The following is a 21,020-nucleotide window of genomic DNA, read 5'->3' as shown; positions in this document are numbered from 1 at the left end:
TAGGCAGTTTGGCCTCAGCTTTGAAGTTCAATCGGGAGTGATGTATTGCTATCAGCTTGGATTTCACACCTATTCAATTCTGTAACCAGGTAGTGATGTACAACCTCCTTTGGGTATAGAAGAATGAAACAAAATTAAGACAAGCTGTGAAATGGCCCCCTTGCTGCAATTTCATCTCCAGGATAGATTCGGATTTGCCAGAGTGTGTTTAGACTGTTTTTTTTTTTTTCTTCTTTAAATGAGAAAGATGGTGTGACAATTTAAAAAAACCCACAACAACAATAGAAAACAAACATTTGGAATAAGGGGGAAAAAAGTCCCTTGTCATCCTCACACCCAAAGACAAAACCATTTTCATTTCTACACATTGCTGGCGAGTCTTGGTCCATAGGCAGACGTAGGCTTATAGGGTTGCATGCGGAGTTTACTTTTAAATGTCTTTTCATTCTTAACTAGGCATTTTATCATCCTGTCCACCTCACTTTTCCCAAGGGAAAAACAAACAAGCATAAAATCCCCACATCATTTTCTTGCTTGGAAAGCGAGAATGCTGCATCATGTTTGCTACGAAGCGTCCTGTCTCAAAGGGTACCCAGCTCGTGGGTTACAGCTTTACTCTTGTCGTTAAAGGTTTTTAAAATGGAGCGGTCCGCGTATTGCATTTCTACAAACCGGGGCCTTACTTTGGACGCTTTGCCCCTATGGATAGCCCTTGTGTCCAAGATTGGAAATGGAGTGACTCTTTGGCTTTCAGTTCTTGCAGTGAGAGGCACCATCCATCCTCCCAGATCCAGCTTTCACCACCTCAGACCTGGTAGAATACCCAGCCTATTCCTGAGGTTTCCATGGGAACAAGGTAGCTGCTACAAGCGCCTGACTCAGGAATTACTCAGGACTCCTCTTCCCTCATCCCACATGTCCTTTGGACATATCAAGCCCATTCTGGTCTTCGGACTTTCGCATCTGCCGTTCCCACTGCCTGAGACCCTCTCCCCAGCTCTAGCATGGTCAGCTGCTTCTCATGTCTTAGGTCTCTGCTCCAAGGTCACCTCTTCAGGTGCCCTCCCCGCCTACCCTGACGTCCCACCTGGTCACTATTCTCTGCCCCATGGCCCTATTATTTTCTCCATAGCACTTGCCACGCTCTGAAATTCTCCTACTTATTTATTTGGACACATGTGAGTGTCTGTCTGTCCTTTGCCTCCCACACTTGTTTATTTATGTAGGTCCATACCTGGCACAGGTAGATTTTCAGTGAACTAAATCCTCAATGAACGTATAGCTCACTTAGGTCCTATCTGTTCCATGTCAACACCCTCCCCCCTTAAAAAATTAATAAAGTTTTTAGAGAAGTTTTAGGTTCACAGCAAGATTGAGCCAAAGTATAGAGATTTCCCTTCTACCCCCTGTTCTCCCCACTCTGCCCCCCCATACACAGCAACCCCCCTCACTATCAGCATCCCTCACCAGAGTGGGACATTTGGTACAATCGATGAACCTGCATTGACCCACCACTGTCACCCAAAGTGCACAGTTTACATTACAGTTCCCTGTTGGGGTTGTACATTCTATGGAGTTTGACTAATATATGATGTCATGTATCTACTATTACAGTGACACACAGAAGAGTTTCACTGACTTAAAAATCCTCTGTGCTCCGCCAATTCATTCTAAACCCTAGTTTAATACACCTTAGACATTTACTCAGGCTGGAATGGCAACAGAACACTAAGCTGCCACTCCAAATTTAAGAGTTATTAGCATTTATGTAGCACCTGCTAGGAGGGAGCAGGCCCGTGCTAAGGGCTTTGCATGTACGGTCACGTTTCAGCCTCATAACACCTGTATTCTGGATAAAGCTCGTCTTCCCTCTTTCCAGTTTTCTGTTTCTCATACCCCAGTTCCCTCATGCACAGTCCCCACAGGCCCTACTGTTTGGCTTCTCCTCCTTGGCTAGTCCCTGCAGCCTTGACTTGGCTTTTCTGCTTTCACCTTCGGGACTCTCCAGGCCATATCTGGCTGGGGAGATTTACTGGACCAGTCCCCGAAAGAGGAAGAACCAAGGCTCTTTTAGAAATTCAATGTCATTCAGTAAAGCATTTAGTGAAATCTACTACGTGAGAGGTGAGAGGTACTGAGGATAGAGGCCTACATCCTGGTATCGTAGAAATTTGCAGTGTTTTCCTTCCTCCCTCCCTCCCTCCCTCCCCCCCTCCCTCCCCCCGTCCCTCCTCCCTCCTCCTTCCTTCCCTCCTTCCCTCCCTCCTCCCTCCTCCTCCTCCCTCCCTCCTTCCTTCCCTCCTTCCCTCTCTGCTCAGTGGAGCCCAGGAACTGCAGATCTCCGTGGTTCATCAGAAACGGGGTGAGGGAGGTGTGAGGCAGCTGTGTGACTGCCCGAGGAAGCCCACTCAGTTGCACAGTGAGATAGGAGAGAAGCAGGGGGCTGTTTGCAAGGCCTGTGCCTGAGTGGAAAGTTCACTTCTTAGCGCAGACAAGAGGAGGGTGACCCAGCTCACCACACACCTGACTGAGCACTGGATGGAAAACACGTGGAACCAGCCCTGGGGCACCAGCCTGTGTCCGTTCTGGAGGAAAGCTTCCAACTCGCCCCCATTTCTGGCTGCTCAGAATTAACTGGAATATTCACAGGTCCTGGGACTAGGAGTATGTGTGTGTTCCTCATATTTCTCACTCAGCTCCCACACTGCAGACCTTGTACGAGCAATCATGTGTGTCTCTGTCCCTCAGCTGTGCCCTTTAGGCTCAAGTGAGGCCCCCAGACCTCAGATTCCTTGTCCCCAGTTGGCTGTACCTATGCTAGCCTCTAAATCCCCCCCAAGGCTGTGCAAGGTAATTTCTGCAAGGTAATTTCTACTCTCCATTTCACACTTGGGGAAACTGAGGCACACAGCGGTTACGCAACTTTCTTATGGTCACACAGCTCGTGAACAGTCAAACCATGAACATGGAACCCAAACCTGTCTGAATTCAAAGCCTCTTTGTTCTTCCGTGGCCTATGTTAGACTCTCCAGATTGCCAAGAAGCTAGAAGCAAGACTGTTGATGACTGAAAGCCCGGCTGCCCCCCTCATGGACGTCAGTTCTTTCCTCCAAGAGCTTCCCTTTGGGTGGAGGATGGAGATACCAACTCATTGCTTAACTGGCATTGCTTCACATTTGTTTCTTTATCTGTAAAATGGACTTAATAATAGCAAGGGTGTTATGGGCCAGATTAATTAATGTTTGGACAAGTTCTTTGAGATTCCCTGGATGGAAGGTGTGAGGGGAGTGCCAAGGGTTATTAACGCAGAGGCATTTGCAAGGCCCAATTTAGGATTGCCCATATTTCCCACTTGGCAGCCTCTGCAGTGATGGCTGACTCAGGAAATATTCACCAGGACAGGCGATACCCTGACTTCAGGTCTGACTTATGACAGACGAGGGTATAGGTTGTGGTGGCTTTGCATGGGTATGTTGCCTCATCCCTTGTTGGTAGTTTGTTCTTTCACGTTGAGAGCTATGATTCCACCAAAGCATGGCCTGTGGCTGGGGATTAAGGACACAATTGGAAGGGACTAACAGGATAGGTGAGGAGCCACAGAATGGCTTCACCCCAATATAACTTGTGGACTTTGAGAAGCAATTATCTGCCAAAAAGGACGCCTTGTGGTTAATTAGGCCCCAAATCATAACAAGAACCTAGCAACCGTTGCTAATGGAGGCTTCCCAAGCACATTGCATTTCAGGGAAAAGCCTTGGGCTCATCTGTCAGCGCACTACACTGCTTCTGCCTTCTGAACTACCCTGATAAAGGAGTTCCTCCTATTGTATTTTGACCAATGGACTGAGACCTACCCTGTCCAATCAGAACTGTGCAACTATATCCTCATTTGCATCTATACTGACCAATCAGAGCAGCTCCATAACAATCAATCAATGAAGCTGACCAATCAGGACCGTGCTATTTGGACCAATCAGACTGTGCAAATCTGGATCCCTTATTTGCATAAAAATGGACCAATCAGAGATGGAGCAGGAACTTTCTCTATATAAGTAGGCCTTCCCTTTGTCTTGGGGGAACGCACTTTTGGTTTCCTCTGGAGGCTGTGTTTTTCTGGTCTGCAAGCTGTTTACCTAAGTAAAGTTTCTCTTTTCTCCGTACCCCAGATTGGGGATTCCAGTTGGCATTGGATTATTGGCAGCAACCTTTTGTTGACAAACTTTTGTCTCTGTGGGAAAGATGATGACAGCACCTGAGGTATCCCAAGAGCCTGGAAATCAAGCAAGTGTCAGACAGAAAAATTCAATAGCTGCCTATAAATGGAGCAGATGGGTGATGAATACATTTTATACAATAATGCCCCCTGGTCTCAGAAAAATGCAGCCTGTATGGGGTTGTAACTGAAAAAGCCAAAAAGAAATCCTCTCTCATTATTCTGCTTCTCTTTTCATTACGCTGTTCAATTGCACAGCTGATTATTATTTAATTAAGCATTTTATTTTAAAATAGTTTTAAATTAACAGAAAAATTGTGAAGATAATACAAATAGTTCCCATATATCTCAAACCCATTTTCCCCTATTAACATCTTGTGTTAGTGTGATACCTTTGTTGCAATTAATGAACTAATATTGGTATGCTATTATTGTTATTATTACTATAAGTTTCATACTTTATTCAGATTCACTAAATTTTTACCTAATACTCTTTTTCTGTTTCAGGATCCCATCCAGGACAAAACATTATGTGTAGTTGTCATGTTGCCTTAGGCTTCTCTTGGCTGTGACAGTTTCCCAGACTTCTCTTATTTTGACGACTTTGACAGATGACCAATGACCTTTTGAGGAGTGCTGCTCAGGTATTTCATAGACTATCCCTTAATTGGGGTTTGTTTGTTGATTAGACTAAGATTATGGGTTTTGGAGTGGAAGGCACATAAGAGATGAGTTTGCTATTCTCATCACAACTTATCAAGGGTACATATTTATCACTGTGAATAAATTTTTATCACATGACTTAGGCAGTGACCATAATTTGCCAGGAGCTGATTATTTTAACATTTATTTTGATATCATGAGCCACTGCAAGTCTATAGAAAAGAATATAATTTAATTACTCCCTCAATGTGTGTTTTAAGCTCTGTGAGGACTTGTTCCGGATGTTTCTCTCTAGCCCATAGCTCTGTGCTATCTGAACACCTAAATGAAAGCAGGAAATGAGTCTTGGTTTAAAAACAAAAACAAAAACAAAAAAAACTGCTTGAAAGAAGTCCACGTGGAACTTAGAAAATGTGATATTAGAGCAAGAATATATCGATGTTTGTTGGATGGATGAATGAAGGGTGTCTCCAGAATGTCCAGAAAAGGAACAAACCAACTGGCTGGGACATTCTGGTCCATGTTGAATATTTCTTCCCACAGTGGAGAGAGTTGACAAGAGCCGTTGATGATCACCCAGCCTACACGTCCTTACTTTTGTCTTCTGTGTACCAAGCCTCTTCCTGTTTAACATCTTTCGAGGAAAGAGAATGGATTCATTGGTTATCATAAGCATCCCAGTTCTCACAGATGCTCTACTCACTTAAATCAATGAAGATGTTGACAGGAAGATTCATTCCTCTCCTGCTAGAGAATTTGGACATGGCCCACATGACTCCGCTTTCATTGATTAACTTATTCAACAAATAGTGGTAGCGTGCCTACTGTGTGACAGGCACTATTTTAGACCCCAAGTTTTGCTAAACGACACATGCATGGCTCCGTCCCCAAGGAGCTCACAGTCTGGCTGAGAATTCGACATGACCATCTTTGGAGGCATGGTTTGCTGGAGAATGATAATTTCATTAAGGGATAGCCTCCTTGCCTTTCAATGGCACACAATGCTGGAGTGACCAGGAAGCCTCTTGTCTCATTTACTATGTTGGTGTTCTCGAACTGCAACAGAGAATAATAGGTCCACCTATGAGGGGGTGGACACCTGTAGAAGTAGGAACCATCATCACCGACACGTATCAGAGCAGAAACAACATTTAAAGCAAAACTAATTGCCCACTCAGCCGACTCCAGTATGTTCATCAGTTTAGTTATTTCATTATTCAATGCAAAGGTTGTTGGTAAGATGCCCTTCTGCTGGGTAAGGACTTGCAAAGCCCTTCACCAAATCAAGGCCCCGTGGGGATTCCCCCAGGACCTGGGAAGATCCGCTCAGTCAGGGTGCTGCAGGGGGCAGAAGGGCTCCAGGCACACTGGGTCCAGATCTTAGCTCTGAAGTGGTCTGGCCGGCCTAAGTCTTAGTTTCTTCAGCTATGACACAGAAACACAAACCCCGATTTCACAGAATCTATAATAGATAATATATTTGCAAACTGCAAGGTCCTGGAGTAATGGAAAACTTGTTATTTGGACAATCACTAAGTGGTAGCAGGGACTTTGTCTGTCTTGGTCATGGTTTTAATTCCTAGCACTTGGCACAGTGCCTGGCACATAGTAGGATGTCAGTTGATGCTTGGTGAATGAGTGAATGGGGATGGGTGAACGGATGACTAAATGGATGGGAGGATGGAACGCTGGATAGATGGATGAATGAATGAATGAATGAATGGTGAATAAATGAATGACTGAGTGGTAATCAGTGCCCCTCCTACAAATGGATGTTTTCTCTCCAGTTCCTTGGTACCAGAGGAAGACACCCCAAATTTGGCTTCTGCCTTACAACTGTTCTGTGGCTTTGAGACAGCCAACTAACCTCTTAGTTTCCTTGCTCATAAAAGAGCGATAATGACCCTTTCTTTGGGGGCCAGTGGTGTAGTGGGTGTTGGAAAATTAATTGGGTGGTGGTGAATGGCTTTGAGATCTTCAGATGAAAGGTGCTGTGGAGGTGAGCTGTTATTATCCTTATTACCTTGGGTTTCCTTTTGCTGCTTCTGCCTCCTTCAAGGTCGGCTCCTCTCAGCCTCCCGGGAGAGCCACGGTGCCCAAGAGCAAGTTTTACTCGGAGTGGGAGTCTGTCTTTCATTGGACTGACTCTTCCCTGGGGTCATTTGGCAGAAGGCTTCCAGGTGAGAGAGATATTATCCTAGGAACTTGGCTGCCTTGCCTCATTTCCTTCCAGAAGGATTGATTTTCCCAAATACCAACCAGCCCCTGCAGTACTCGGCAGGCTGAAAACAGACTCTCTTTTTCCTCTTCCTGGCATGATAAAAGAGGGGATCCCTCCAGATCCTATTTTTGGAAGCCCCACCTGTTGGCAAGACCTGGGCTTAGAACTAGAGGCCAGGTGTCTACCATCTGGTGTCCAAAGAGACCTGGGGTTCATTTATATCCACAACCAGATCACAGCCTCCCTCCTTCCCATATGTGGCACCCCAGGTTGAAGGCCTGGGATGCATATATCTTTCACTTTGTACATATTTGATAGAGGAAAAAGGTCACAGGCTTTGGAGCTAGGAAGATGGTTTGGCCCCACAACTGTGTGTCCTTGGACAAACTGCTTAGCCTCCCTGATGCCCCCCCTTTTTTTTAAACATCTGTAAAACGGGGCTATAATGCTGACCACACAGGGTTGTCAGGAGGATTTAATGAGATGGTGCATCTTTAGGTGCCCAGCCATTTGGTTTCTTTCCCCTTCTCCTCTTGTCTTCTTCCACTTCCAAGGCTGCCTCTGGGATTTCTTTCCCTCCTCACGAGCCTTGTTTTGTTTCTCGTGCTTCCCATCCCAGTAAACACCAAGTTTCTGGATCCAGGAACATGAACACAAGCCTGACCTCATTTTTGACCTCCATCGTCCATCACTGCTCAAGGACAGACTTTCTCATGCTTTCTGGATTCTGCCCCCTTCCTTCTATCGCTACCTGTCGCATCCTAGGCGAACTCACCACCTCTCTCTCCAGTGAACAGCAATAGCTTCCTTGATGCTCTTACTTTGCCACCTCTGCCTTCTTCGCTGGAGAAGACAGAGCTCTTCCTGCAGTATAAGTTGAATCACACCATTCTCCCACTTAAACCCCTCCAGTGCTTTTCCAATGGGAACAGATGCCTCTGGTGCCCCCCACCACACCCCCTCTATCTACCTTGGGTTTTTCCTCTAGCTCCCTCTTCTTGTCCCTACTCTCCTTGCCGCTCCTCTTTATTTGTTCTTTCTCTTCTCTTCAACCTCTCTCTGCTCTTGGAGTCCTCTTTGCTGGGCTGACAGAGACAGAATCTCGTATCTGTTACTACCTGGGTGACATCTGTCTGAGATGGAAGGACATTGGGAGAAGAGGCTCAAATAATGCATCCTTCACTGTTGACATGGCCGGGCTTTGGCGTAGCCATTGAAGCTACCAAAGGCTGTTTGCCCAGGTAGTTCTGATTGGAAAGTGACCTGGGACTGCCCCCACTTTCCTCTCTCCATCCATATTCTCTTTGCCATGAATATGGCACCTCAAAGGCCATCTTCTCTCTTGGGAAAGTTTAATAACTAGTTGTTTTCTACCACCATAGCACTTTATTTCCTGAGAATGAGAAGTGATCATTTTGTTCCTTGATTATAAATGTCTTATGGGCAGGGACAATATTTCTACATTTTACATCTTCAATAGAGTCAGCACAGTGGCTAGGACACAGCTGGAGCTCAATGGACATTTGTTGAATTGGATGGAGTGGAGCAATGACGTCCTTCTGTTTGGGGTCTTTCAGACTAAATACCTCTTGGTTCTTATCCCTCCTGAAATGGATCTGATTATTCTATAGCTGTAAGGAAGCTTGAAACCTCCTTTGTTTGGGGCAGGGAAATTCCAACCACATCAATTGGTGGTTTTCCCATTCAAGATGTCTAGAGACAGACTTTTCACAGATGTACTCAGTTGTCCTTTCAAGTGTTTTATCTTTGACCCTGAGTACATTCTTCTAATTGTCCATTCATACCCCCCACCTCTGCTTAGCTTTAAATGTACTGCTTCTTGTTTGGATATCAAGAGTGACTTCTTATAGTCTTTCCCTTAAAATTATTTCCAGGTTGAAGACAGAAGCTGTGATTTTCTCTCCTTTTTTTATTTTTTATTTTTTTTTTATTTCTTTAGACTACTAGCTTCTCAAGATAGAAAGGAGACCTGACTTCTGGCTGTAGCTCTGTCACTTGTTCACTTTGAGTGAATCACTTCTTTCTTTGGGTTGGTTTCCTCACCTTAAGTTAAAGACTGGATTAGATTAGAGATTCACAAGCTCTGGTCCACAGCTTGTTTGTGTCAATAAAGTTTTATTGGCACACAGCCACACCCATTGGTTTACATATTGTCTGTGGCTGCTTTTGCATTACAAGGGCAGAGTTGAGAATTGCAACAGAGACTATAAGGACCGCAAAACCTAAAATATTTACAATCTGGTCCTTTACAGGAAAAGTTTGTTGACCCCTGGAATAGATGGTTTCTTAAGGTCCTTGCTTGAACATTCACGCCATGATGTTTAGCTAGTGCCAACTGCACATTCCTTACCCTTAGGCATTGCCCTGTTCTGTGCAATAAGCCCCACTGGGGTTCCTGGATGTGACTGAGAGGGTCCCTGCCTGGGGTCAAGCAGTGTTGAAATCCATCCTGAGCATGTTTTCGTCTTTTTGTTTCTCTTCCAGTGCTTCCCGCTGCGTCTAGGACAGAGGCTCAGGTTGGTGCTAGATATTGAAATATCTCATCTCCAGCCTAAGTCTTTAGGCATGCGTATAGCCAGCTGGAATCTAATCATTCTGATTTGCTCCCACTGTCCAGGTTCATAATCTCTTACATGAAATTCCAAACTCCAAAATTCTCTGAAAATCGATGACTTTTTCATAAATCATGTAATAACCATACTTAACTCAAACAGACAGGAGATTCTTGATAGCCTTTTTGAAATCTGACTGCGAATGTCGACAGGCTGTGCTGCCCAAGCATGAATGTGTTGAATCCTGGGTGGGGTCTTGGAGGTGTATGTGCTCTGTTCTGTTTCAAACGTGTGTGACTTTCTGAATTCTGAAACACATCTGGTCCTGAGGTTTTGGATTAGGGATTGTGGACCCGTATTTCTTTTTATGGTTACCTCCTATTTCTGGCAAACATTTAAAAGTGTATGAAGTGAGGTAATTTAGACAAACAACAGAAAACACAAAATAAATAATAAGAGGAGTGCTCAGATCTGGCTTAAATTGTAGAGCGATGCAGAAGTGGCTTGAGTTGAAGAAAACCAGCCTGGAGGGGTATTTTCCATCCCTTAATGACCCTTCCACTCTTTTTTCTTGTTCTCTTTCTTATTACACGCCGTGATCACCCAACCTCCTTCTTACTGCCTCCAAACCCAGACTATCTCTGCATGATGGTTAGTTAATGAATAATCCTATCTTACCCATAAAACAATATGTGGCGCCGAGAGCCCATCTGAGATTCCTGACACTTTTAGAGACCAACTTGGAGCTGGCGGAGGACCCTCGCAGGGAAGAGTTTCCCTGGAGATCGGTGCGGGGGCAGGAATCATGAATCTCGGAGTTTGGGGTCCTCAGGATGGTTTGGGGTGAAGGCCATGGCTTTGAGGCCAGACTCACCAGAATGCTGCATTCCTGACCTCAAGTAGTTCTTAAAACACCAAACATTCGCTCCCACAAATGAGGTAGATTTAAACCAAGACCCGATTACAGCCAAGAGTGGCGAGGCGGCCACGGTGCTATAAAGAAATGATGTTATTATGTCCAAGGGATGCCATTAAAACTCTGTTTACAAACCAAATGTGCCAGAGAATGGGTCAGGGAAAGAATTATTAGCAACAAAGCTATTTGATCTCTTTTATGATCCAGTGAGTCATATCTCTCCATGCTCTAGAAGGTGAATAATGAAAACCTCAAGCCTGTTGATTTATAAACAGGCCCAGAATTCCCTGTTCTTTAACCTCAGATGCCCTCTCAAGTGTGATTTACCCTAAATCAAACATGACATCAGATGCCACTGGGCCTCTCCCTCCTCCCAAGAGGTAATTGAAGAGGTGATTGGCGTATAGGGTGCATAAAATCCCCATTCAGGATGATGGATAACTGTGGGAAGGGTCAGTGGCCAGGACTCAGAGACATGGCTTTGTTTCTACGTGCCCCTTATCTGCAGGGTTTGAGTCTCCAAAGCTGCCTTTGTTCAAGCTCCTGGATTCTCAGCAGACCACGGGAAGGGAGGCTCAGGGTGAACATACCACGTTGCTCTAACAGCCACGGTTTGGCCCGTCTTCCTCCTCCTATAAAGAGGTTAGGAGAAGCCGGACCCGTCAGGATTCCATCTGAACTCCACCCACTACTGAATGCAACTTCGGGAACATTACCAAAGGCCTCTGAGGCTCAGTTTCCACATTTGTTAGGTGGCACGGTCATGGTTGAAGTGCTCACGCTGCCCCCAGCACTATGCTAAGGCACTTTATATGTGCCATGTGCCAGCTCGTTTCAATCCTCACGATAATCAGACTCACTTTGTCACGCCTGACCGTGGAGCAGACGTTCGTGCAAAAACTTTGCATCTACTCGTTTATTTAATCTTCACAATAACTCTGTGAGATGGAGCTAAGAACAGGAGCCTATGGGAGCAGACAGGATTTGAGTGTAAGTGGTTAATTTGGGAGCTCTCAGGAAGCTCCAGGAAGAAAGGAAGATGGAATAGGAAGAAGGTAATCAAGCCCCAGCCCTCGCCCCATGTCAGCATCCCTGCTGTGGGCCACTGGGGTGAATTCCCCATGTTTAGGAAGACGGCATAGAATGCACCCAGGGATGTCACCAGAGGGTAGGAAGTTGGGGTAGTTATGTGTCAACTCTAGTTGATCATGATGGAGGAGTCTTAACTCTCCCCACCCCCACCTGCCCCACATGCCGGCCAAGTGTTTTCCAATGACAGATTCCTCAAGCAAAGAGCTCTAGGTGCTTGCAGTTTTGGAGAAGTCATTGGATTGGCCTGCACAGGAATGGTGTAGAGAGGGTGTGGACATGTCCCCACCATATCCACTACCGGTCCATGCGAGGGTTGAGAAGACTGAGCCACAGAGACTTGAGAGTTTCCCAAAGGTTCCCCAGCTGGCAAGTGCGGGAGACACGATCTGTAGCCACTGGTCATCTGAATTCCTAGTCCATAGCGAAAGCTTCTGGGGTGCTTGTCATAACTCTTCATGGAAGTTATCACTATCTCATTTTAGAAATGAAGAATCTGCTTAACAATAACCCACATTGTCACCCCAATAAATTTAATTAAAAAAAAAAAAAGAAATGAAGAATCTGGAATTCAGGGGGTTAAAGCGACTTTGTCCCACTGCCGATCAGCAGCTGAGCCAGGCCTGAAATTGGGCTTTCGTTGACTTCAAAGTCAGGGTCGGTCTCAGCGCGTAGTACTCCTTTCGCGTCCCTGGGTTGTCCTAAATCGGAGCAGTGCTTCCATGTCTTGTGCAGGCTGCAAGGGCAGCCTACAGGCGCATGCCATCTCATTTTTTTTTTAAGGTCAATATCGTGGCTGGAGGTGAGGGGAAGCCATTGTGACTGCTTGTCCTGTGTGCCCTCCTCCCAGAGATGCTCTCTGCACGGGGCTGGCTCATGGCTCTAGTTCCATTCAATCCGTTTCTAGTCCCTAGGTACTGCCTGACTCAGCTCTTTATTGCTGCCATCTTCTGTTGTTACCCAGGTCATCCTTTATGCTATTTGGGCATGTCAAAAGTTAGGGACCTTTGATTTAGCCAATTGCTATGAAAACACTAATTGGAAAGGATATATGCACCCATACTTATGTCCATTGTAGCATTATTTGCAATAGCCAGGATATGGAAACATGCTCCGTCCATCAACGGAAGAATGAGTAAGATGTGATATAGACGTACCATGGAATACTATTCAGCCATGAAACGATGAAATATTGCCATTTGCTACAACATGAATGGCGCTTGAGAGAATTATACTGTGTGAAATAAGTCAGATGGAAAAGGACACAAACAGTATGATTTGATTCATATGTGGAATATAAAACAAAAAGGAAATGAACAAACGAAACAAAACTCATAGAACGGTGGCTACCAGAGGGAAAGGCGGTGGGGAGAGGGCCAAATGGGTAAAGGGCGTCAAATATATTGTGACGGATGGCAACTGGACTTTTGGTAGTGAACACAGTTTAGTGTATACAGATACCGAATTATGATGTTGTATACCTGAAACTTACATGTTATTAACCAATGTTCCTTCCATAAAAAAATAAATTAAAACACATTATGCAACTTTGAATCAGACGCGGCAGAAAAGGCTATAATTACGGGTCCTAAAATGGAATCTTTGAGAACTTTAAGCAGAAACTCTGTCTCCTTCCCTCCTTTCCCTCTGCCACCCTTTCAAGGAATGGCACAGAGGCTTGGAAAGTCCCACCGGGCTCACGGACACCCTGGCAGAAGGCAGAGAGCTGCTTTAAGAAACCACATGGTGCTTGCGGATGCTCTCGACAGGCTGTGGTTTTCTGGTCCACTTCTCTAGACCTTGCCAGAGCCCTTCCCGGAGCCATTTGTCATTGTATTCACAACTCACATCACATCCCGCATCAGCCCGTTCCCCTGCAGCGCCCAGAGCCCAGCCGTTTTCATGCCAAGCCAGCAAAAACAGACCGCCTGGTGCAGTTGGAAAACACACACACTCCCGAGCCTCTTCTTTCTTGCAGAAATAATAAGTGATAACAGCATTGCAATGGACTGCGACCTGATGACGACAAAGAAAGCACGATGTCTTCCAAGCCCTGGACCGAGAGATGAGGCCTGGCGTGGGTACATGTTTTCTTGGTGACTTTGGGCACATGACTTCTTCTCTCTGGTCTCCTTTGTTTTCTCATCAGTGAAATGGAAGTGATGGGCAAGAAGTGAATCTGATTTTCCTTCCCCAAAGTTGGGTATTGTGTTAATTTCAAGGGGCTGCTGTAACAAAGAACCACAAACGAGGTGGCTTCAAACAACTGAAATGTATTTTCTCACAGTTCTGGAGGTTAAACTCTGAAGTCAAGGTGTTGGCAGGGTCCTGCTGCCTCCTGTTACCAGGGGAATATCCTTCCTCACCTCTTCCAGCTTCTGGTGGTGGCCGGCAATCCTTGGCATTCCTAGGCTTGTAGATGCACCACTCCAGTCTTGGCCTTCATCTTTACATGACCTTCTCCCCTATGTGTGTGACTGTGTCTGAGGTCAAATTTTCCTCTTTTTATAAGGTCACCAGCCATATTGCATTAGAGTCCATCCCACTCCAGGATGACCTCATCTTAACTTGATTACATCTGCAAAGACTCCATTTCCAAATAAGGTCACATTCACTGGTACCAGGGGTTAGGACTGCCGCTTCCCATATTGAAGGTCCCTGCCTTTCCGTTGGATGGCACTCTGCAGCAGTAGTCACCGTATTTTGTGATCACAACAGAAAGGCTCCGTGTCACCCATCGCTTCTGGCATTGCAATTTCTGTCAAATAAAAATATTACGGTGTGTCCTCAACTACCTTATTCACTGGATCTGGCACCATGTGACTTCTGGCTCTTCCCCAAAGTCAAAATTATTCAGGGCATCGAGGCAGCCATGACAGCATAACTAAAGACACTCACAAAAGAGGACTTCCAGAACTGCTTCAGAAAGTGGCAAGAACGATGGGATAAATGTGTTCAAAGTGAGGGGGAGTATTGTTTTAAAAACTATTTATTTATTTTATTAGTTTCAGGTATACAAACCAATGCAATAGTTATACATTTCACTCCTTGCAAAGTGATAACCCCCCTCCCCCAGTCTATTGTGAGGGGGAGTATTTTGAGGGGCATTAATGGCAATGTGTCTTTTACTGTAATAATTATTTTTTTACTTACACATTCACCACATTGCTTGATCACACCTCGTAGATTTAAGGACATTCATTTTTGAAATTTGAGGTAGGAGATGTTGATAGCTTGGCCTCACTGGAGAAGAAATCGGGGAAACTAGTGTAGGGACCAGGATTAGTTGCAGCTGGGACTGACATTAAGCTGGGATGCAGTGGTACCCCTTTCCAGGCTGTTAAAATATCAGGGGACCTACCCACTGCCCTGTGCACTCCCCTGTCCCCTGGCTGCCATGGTGGCAAGGTGATTTGTTCAGAATTTTTCCATTACTGGAGATTCTGATTGGTTTTGGTTAATACACTGAGTAAAACAGGAGTTCCATCATGATGTCGGGACACCCTCAGTTGAACGGTAAGGCCATATTGGATGAGTTCCACCTTCTCCCACATGCTGGCCATGCAGTAGGTTATAAACTCCACGAGGGCATGGATGTTTGTCTTGCTCATTGATGTATCAGCAGTGCCTAGCACTGGGGGTTAAAGGCTGGAGCACATAGTAGATGTTCAACAAATATTTGTTGAACGGATACATAAAATCTCTGACAAAGCCGATGACAAACATAAGCAAGGGAAACAAAAGAATCTGCCTGCACCAAAATACTCTCTTGAAATTTTCAGAGTTTTTTTTTATTTTTTAATTGTATCCATTCATTCAAGAAATAGCCATCTTGAAACTTGGGATATATCCCAAACTTTGACATCCTTGTAGCCACTGACAGTGTCCCCATTTGCCAGCTGAGGCTAATGAGACTAAGATAGGCTGAATTGCTACTCAGAGGCCCATTGACTATAAGTGACAGAGACTAGAAACATTCTGAGACAATCATGTCATTTGTTTCCAGCCCCAAGTCCCATCCATGCATAATCACATATTTCTTTGTGTGATTACGTAAGTAATGCCTGTCTCCCCCACGAGACTGGGAACGCTGCATTGTTCAGAAACCCCAAACTGTGTCACAGAGTAGCTGCTTGTTTCAGGCTTCCTCCAAGATGGCACCCGATGACCCTTGCCTTCTGGTGTTCATACCTTTGTGTAGTCTCCTCCCTTGTTGAATAGGACGGATCTGTGCGACCATAGGGCATCGTGAAGATAACGAGGGCATGCACCATAAAAGACATTGTAACTTCCAGTCTGTGCTCTCTTGGGTCACTTGAGGTAGCAAAGGTTGGGACTCGAGGAAGACGTGGTGTTCCATACGTCATACACAGTGGAAGCTCCTGGCTCTCTCTGCACTACTTTTGGGGGCCCTGCCCTATTTCCAGGTCTTGCCCTGGTGTTGTGTGCCTCTGTTGATACACCTGGCACTTCCTTCCCTGAGTGGATGAAGTGAACTCACACTCCATGGAAACGTGCAGTTGCCAGGGCACAGCCCTTCCCTCCCCACCGTCAGCATGTGCCTCCCCTGCCTGGGCAGGTGAAAGTGACATTGAGGCTTGTTTTCCTTCCCCTCATAGCTGCCAAGTCTGTCTTCTCCAAGGAAAGGAGAACCCTTGGAAAACCCATTCTTTGCCCCTCGGTCGGCAAAGAAACCTACCCTCGCCCAAACTTTTGGAACTAAGAAATCAGTCCTGAACCAAACTAAAACCTACCTCCGTCATCCCCCTGCATCGTGACCTTGGGCAGGTCACTTGGCTTCCCTGAGCCTCAGTTTCCCCATCTGTAAAAAGTGAACCATTACAGTTCTTACCTTCTAGTAAACACTTAAACAAGACTCTACTTGCTAGTTATGTTTGACGCTACTAAGTGCTTTTAGAAATATCATGTGGGTTAATACTGTTGCTGTTTTTACTATTTGAGTTGCTAACTCAGACCTCTCTTCCCGAAAGGTTCATTTGTTTGGAAAAGATGGCTCCAGGAGAGATGATTCTCAGTTTTCCTTCCCACACCATACACAACGTTCCCTTGAACTTCAAAGAGAAGCCCCGGCCATGAAACTGGACTTGTTATAAGTAAGTACAGCAGGATAAAGATGGGAGTGGCTGTGAGGGCCTTTGAGCAGCTGTTTGATATCACACTGGGGTGGCCAAGACTTCCGGACGGGCCTGTTTACTCCTTGCAGATAACATCTCGAAGGGACTATGGGGAAGGCTGAGGAGGACGCTCAGGGTTAGCCTTCACCTTTGTAGTTGTTTAAAAATATCCATTATAATGCATCTGAGGCTGATTTGGCCTCGGGTGAGGAGCGAGTGATGTGTTTGAAGATATTCCATATATCCACTTGAAACTTCATTTAAAGAGTCTTAAATCTCTTCACAGAACGGGTGATTCTCAACCGTCATATTTCCGGTTCAGAAAGTGTTAAGCCGCGCCTCGTTAATAACGCTAATTGTTAAAACCTCTTTCTAAGATACTCGAGGCCTCCTCCATCTTGATTAAATTTTCCAGGGAATATTAGTGCAAGATTGAGATTTCTCACCCATCAGAAAGGGAGCATGATGCTGATTGGATTTCGGGAAATAAGGATTCTATGGACAGAGATGTTTGGGAAACAACTTGTTTTAAAAATGCATTTGTTTTCGTAACTGCAGGATTTCTCATGCTCCCTGAGATGGATCTAGCAGGCCATATTTTTGCAAACTCTTTTTTTTGCAAAGTTTCTTTTAAAGAAACTTTAATTTATGGAGTATATTATGAGATTAGCTTTCCGGGGAACACTTTGATGAAGGCTACTATATGAAATAAAAACAGGGAAATTATTTAGAACAATACACACAGCACATCAGATGTGCTTGGTAAATAGCAAATATCGCTACTGTTACTATAGAGTGGGTTGAACTTCAAGGTTGTCTCCAAGTCTAAACATCTATGATTCTAGTGTCATCACAAAAGAGTGACGTGGGCTTGTTGGCTTGGAAGAAATGGGAAAAAAAAGAAAAAAATGAAACTGAAATCAAATACTTAATAAGGCAAATCAAATAATCGCCAAGGAAAACTCCGGAGCACACATTCCAGCATTTGGAGGAAATGCGTTGTCTTGGAAAGGTGGCATACTTTGGTGGAACATGGGTTGAACCTGTGTCCTACTGTGGATATGGATTAGCTGTGACCATATGGAGACCCCCTCACTGCCCGAGCCCTGGGCTTTTGACTGTCAGACATAAATAAGACATGAAAATGTCATCCTGCCGCTCAGAGTGTGGTCTGCAGTCAGCCGCAGTGCCATCGCCTGGTAGTTCTCCTTTTTCTTGGAGTTCAGTCCTTTCGCGCCTACTTCCCACTTCCAGATTTTGTTTGGCGACTAGGTAAAGTGGCCGCTTGCTTTGCCCCATGTCCCTAAACAGTTTGAAACTCCAGGTCAAGGGCAGTTCCTGCTTTAGGAGAGAGTTGGTGCTGACTGTAGTTTTCATTTCCACTTCTGGCTTTGTATGAAAAAACCTCCTCAACCTGGCACATCAACTTTCCTGCTTTCAACTCTGAGTTCTCTGTCGCCTCCCTGACTCCTTGCATTTTCTCTCTCTCACTCTCTCCCTCTCTCTCTCTTTCTTTCTCTTTCTTTTTTTCATAATAAAACAGCAACGTAATCAGACCCTGGAATGTGCTTTGGCATGATGAATAAACTCAGGCAGCTTGGTTTATTAGCTGTTTCCATGGGAGAAAACTCGTGGGGCCAAACAGATATTTACAAATATTAAAAGCACTAGCCTGAGCCCGGCAGCGTCCCAGGGACTGTCTGAGGATGAATAGCTTCTCAGAGAAGTTGTGCTTTTTTTCTATACCCCTCCTTTTCTGGCCCCTCATCTTCCCTGTTCTCATCTGGGTCATCCTATAATGAGAAGATCTCCAGAAGAAATTCTTCACTGCTTTTTGGAGTTCAGAACCTGAGGGCTCGAGATTTAGTACTTTGGGGGACCAGACTAGAAATGGGGTGGTGAGCGTGGAACGTTTTGATTTATTCAGTGTTTTAGCTAGCCAAGAGCCTTTGTGAGCAGAGGCAAGTATCTTATAAGGGGTGTTTTCAGCCTCACAACTCCTCAGAGTGGACAGAAGACAGAGTCCAGAGTGATTATATTATATTAATATTCGTATCTTCCTGCTCCGAGTACTTATTCATTTAACAAATAAGCATTGAATCCCTGGTACATACAAGGCAGTGTATAAGGCACTGGAGTTACTGTGTTGTATCTGTCAGGGTCTGCACTGAAAGCAACATTATGAAAGATCCTTCAAGCAGAGAGGATTTAATACAGGGAATTGAATTCATAGGTGATGGAAGAGTTGAGGAGGCAAACAGGAAAGTGAGGAAACAGAGAGATTACCATTGCAGGAATTCTTCACTGCCTTTGGGAGTTCAGTCACTACAGCCCCCGGGGAAAAGGGACAAAAGAGGAGCTTGTATGACCAGAGCCTTGGTGCCAGGACCTCGATTTCACACCAGAGTCATGGAGTAGATGTAGCTGCTGCCGAAACAGGATAGGTGGGTGGAGTGAGAAATATCCTGACTGCGTCCTCTTCCCTCCCTTCAGTCTTCAACCAGTGCCTCCTATTGGCTGAGCCTGCCAGGAAGCCAGAAGGCAAAAGAGCGTGGGAAATGTAGTTCCCTGTGATTTGGAGCCAGCACATGACTGGCACAAGTGGTGAAAGGGTCCTGCACTTCCCTGATCTCTTGGAAAGATGTAGGTGCTAATTGTTGCCTGGCCCTACCCATACCCTTGATAACCCATGACCCAAACCAAAAGTGAATCAAAAAGAGTGAGACATCCATTTTTTTCTTCATCTGAAAATTTGGGAACTTTCGAAGGGGAAGGCAAATTCACATTTTGGAAGAAAATTCACTTAGTGGATGAGCAAAGACTTGGATGAACAAGTCCCCAGTGGCTTCACTTTAGCTGTAGATCCCCAAACTGAACGGAGCATTGGGGCTTCTTCCATCCCAGAAAATACCTTTCCCTGTAATAATAAGAACTAACATTTATTGAATGCTTGGCATTCATTGTGCTAAGTGCTTTCCAGGCATTATCTCATTAAGCCTTATATCATTAAACTTTACATCAATCCCATGAGGTAGCTATTCTTATCATGTCCAATATCTAGATTAGAAATCCAAGGTTTAGATAGGTTATCACCTATTATTTTCACTTATCACATTGCCAGGAAGTGGATTTGGAGACAGTTAATCTGAGTTAAACACCCATATTTTTAGCCACTCCTTGAGGCTGCCTCCAATTTATTTGTCTTACATGTAGGAATTGCATAATAAAAATGTATTTAATTGTGCGGCAGATGAAAGGAAAATGATATTATGTTAAGTAAGATATAGAAAGGAAAATGAAGGCAGGAAAGAAATGCCCCTTCAGTCTAAGGACATACTGGGGAAATTGCACACGTTGTTATCTGTCCCATTGGCCAGAACATAATAACATGTTCCCATCTAGCTGCAAGGGAGGCTGGAAATGGGCAGCCCAGCTATAATTCAATCATTCTATCAACACAATCGAAGAGAAACACTGATATTGAGGGATAATTGTCTGGTTCTGCTTGAAAGCTTTTCATGTTTCATTGCAGCAAATGTGCAAATCATCAATTTGGGCTAATTTTGTCTTCAGTGTACACAGGAGGCAACTAAGGACAAGAAAGGTGAAATGATTTGCTCCAGGTCACCAAATAAGTCATTTATGAGGGGAATGAGGTTTGAATGAGAATTAGTTTTATGAGTGGCCATTCATTTACAAATTCTTTTATATATAGGGGGAGTGCCCCCCAAAAAATGTATACAAGTGGACACTTTGGTCAACGTTGCTCAAGCAGTAGTTTGCCATAATCAGAAGTGTCTGGACGCTGATGGGAACCACTTTGAGCACCTCTTGTAATTGCAGAAGTCAAACGGGACTTGTATTCATCTTTTGTTATCAGTATCTATTGAGTATTACAATTTTAATACAGTTTTCCTTTCTTAAAATGTGTATACATTTTTAGGGGCACCTTCTGTATTATAAATGAATTTTTGCTTCCAGATATAATTTCATTGCTGTGTTAGAGTTGAATGATAAATTCTTATGTAATGAAGATCCTGTGCCTATAAACACGCTTTGTTTCATACACAGTGTTATTCAACTATAATCATGGCCATTAGTGATGGGGACGTGTCCTGAGAAACGTGTTGTAGATGATTTTGTTGTGCGAATATCAGAGTACACTTACAGAAGCCTGGATGGTAGCTTATTACACATGTGGTAGCCAATA

The 21,020-nt window shown here is 44.7% G+C and overlaps 1 long non-coding RNA gene across 1 annotated transcript in view; it reads left to right on the top strand.

The window, feature by feature from the left end:
* Positions 1–16,789, top strand: part of LOC141569212 (uncharacterized) — a 97,937-nt gene extending 81,148 nt beyond the window's left edge. Inside the window, exons 2-3 of the long non-coding RNA XR_012492684.1 lie at positions 4,721–4,857; positions 16,667–16,789. This is a non-coding gene — a long non-coding RNA (uncharacterized LOC141569212). The remainder of the gene's footprint in view (positions 1–4,720; positions 4,858–16,666) is intronic.
* Positions 16,790–21,020: the final 4,231 nt, after the last annotated feature.

Source organism: Rhinolophus sinicus, linkage group LG16 (genome assembly GCF_036562045.2).
Source record: "Rhinolophus sinicus isolate RSC01 linkage group LG16, ASM3656204v1, whole genome shotgun sequence".
In the NCBI taxonomy this organism is placed as follows: Eukaryota; Metazoa; Chordata; class Mammalia; order Chiroptera; family Rhinolophidae; genus Rhinolophus; species Rhinolophus sinicus.
This window is presented reverse-complemented; position numbering and strand designations above follow the sequence as displayed.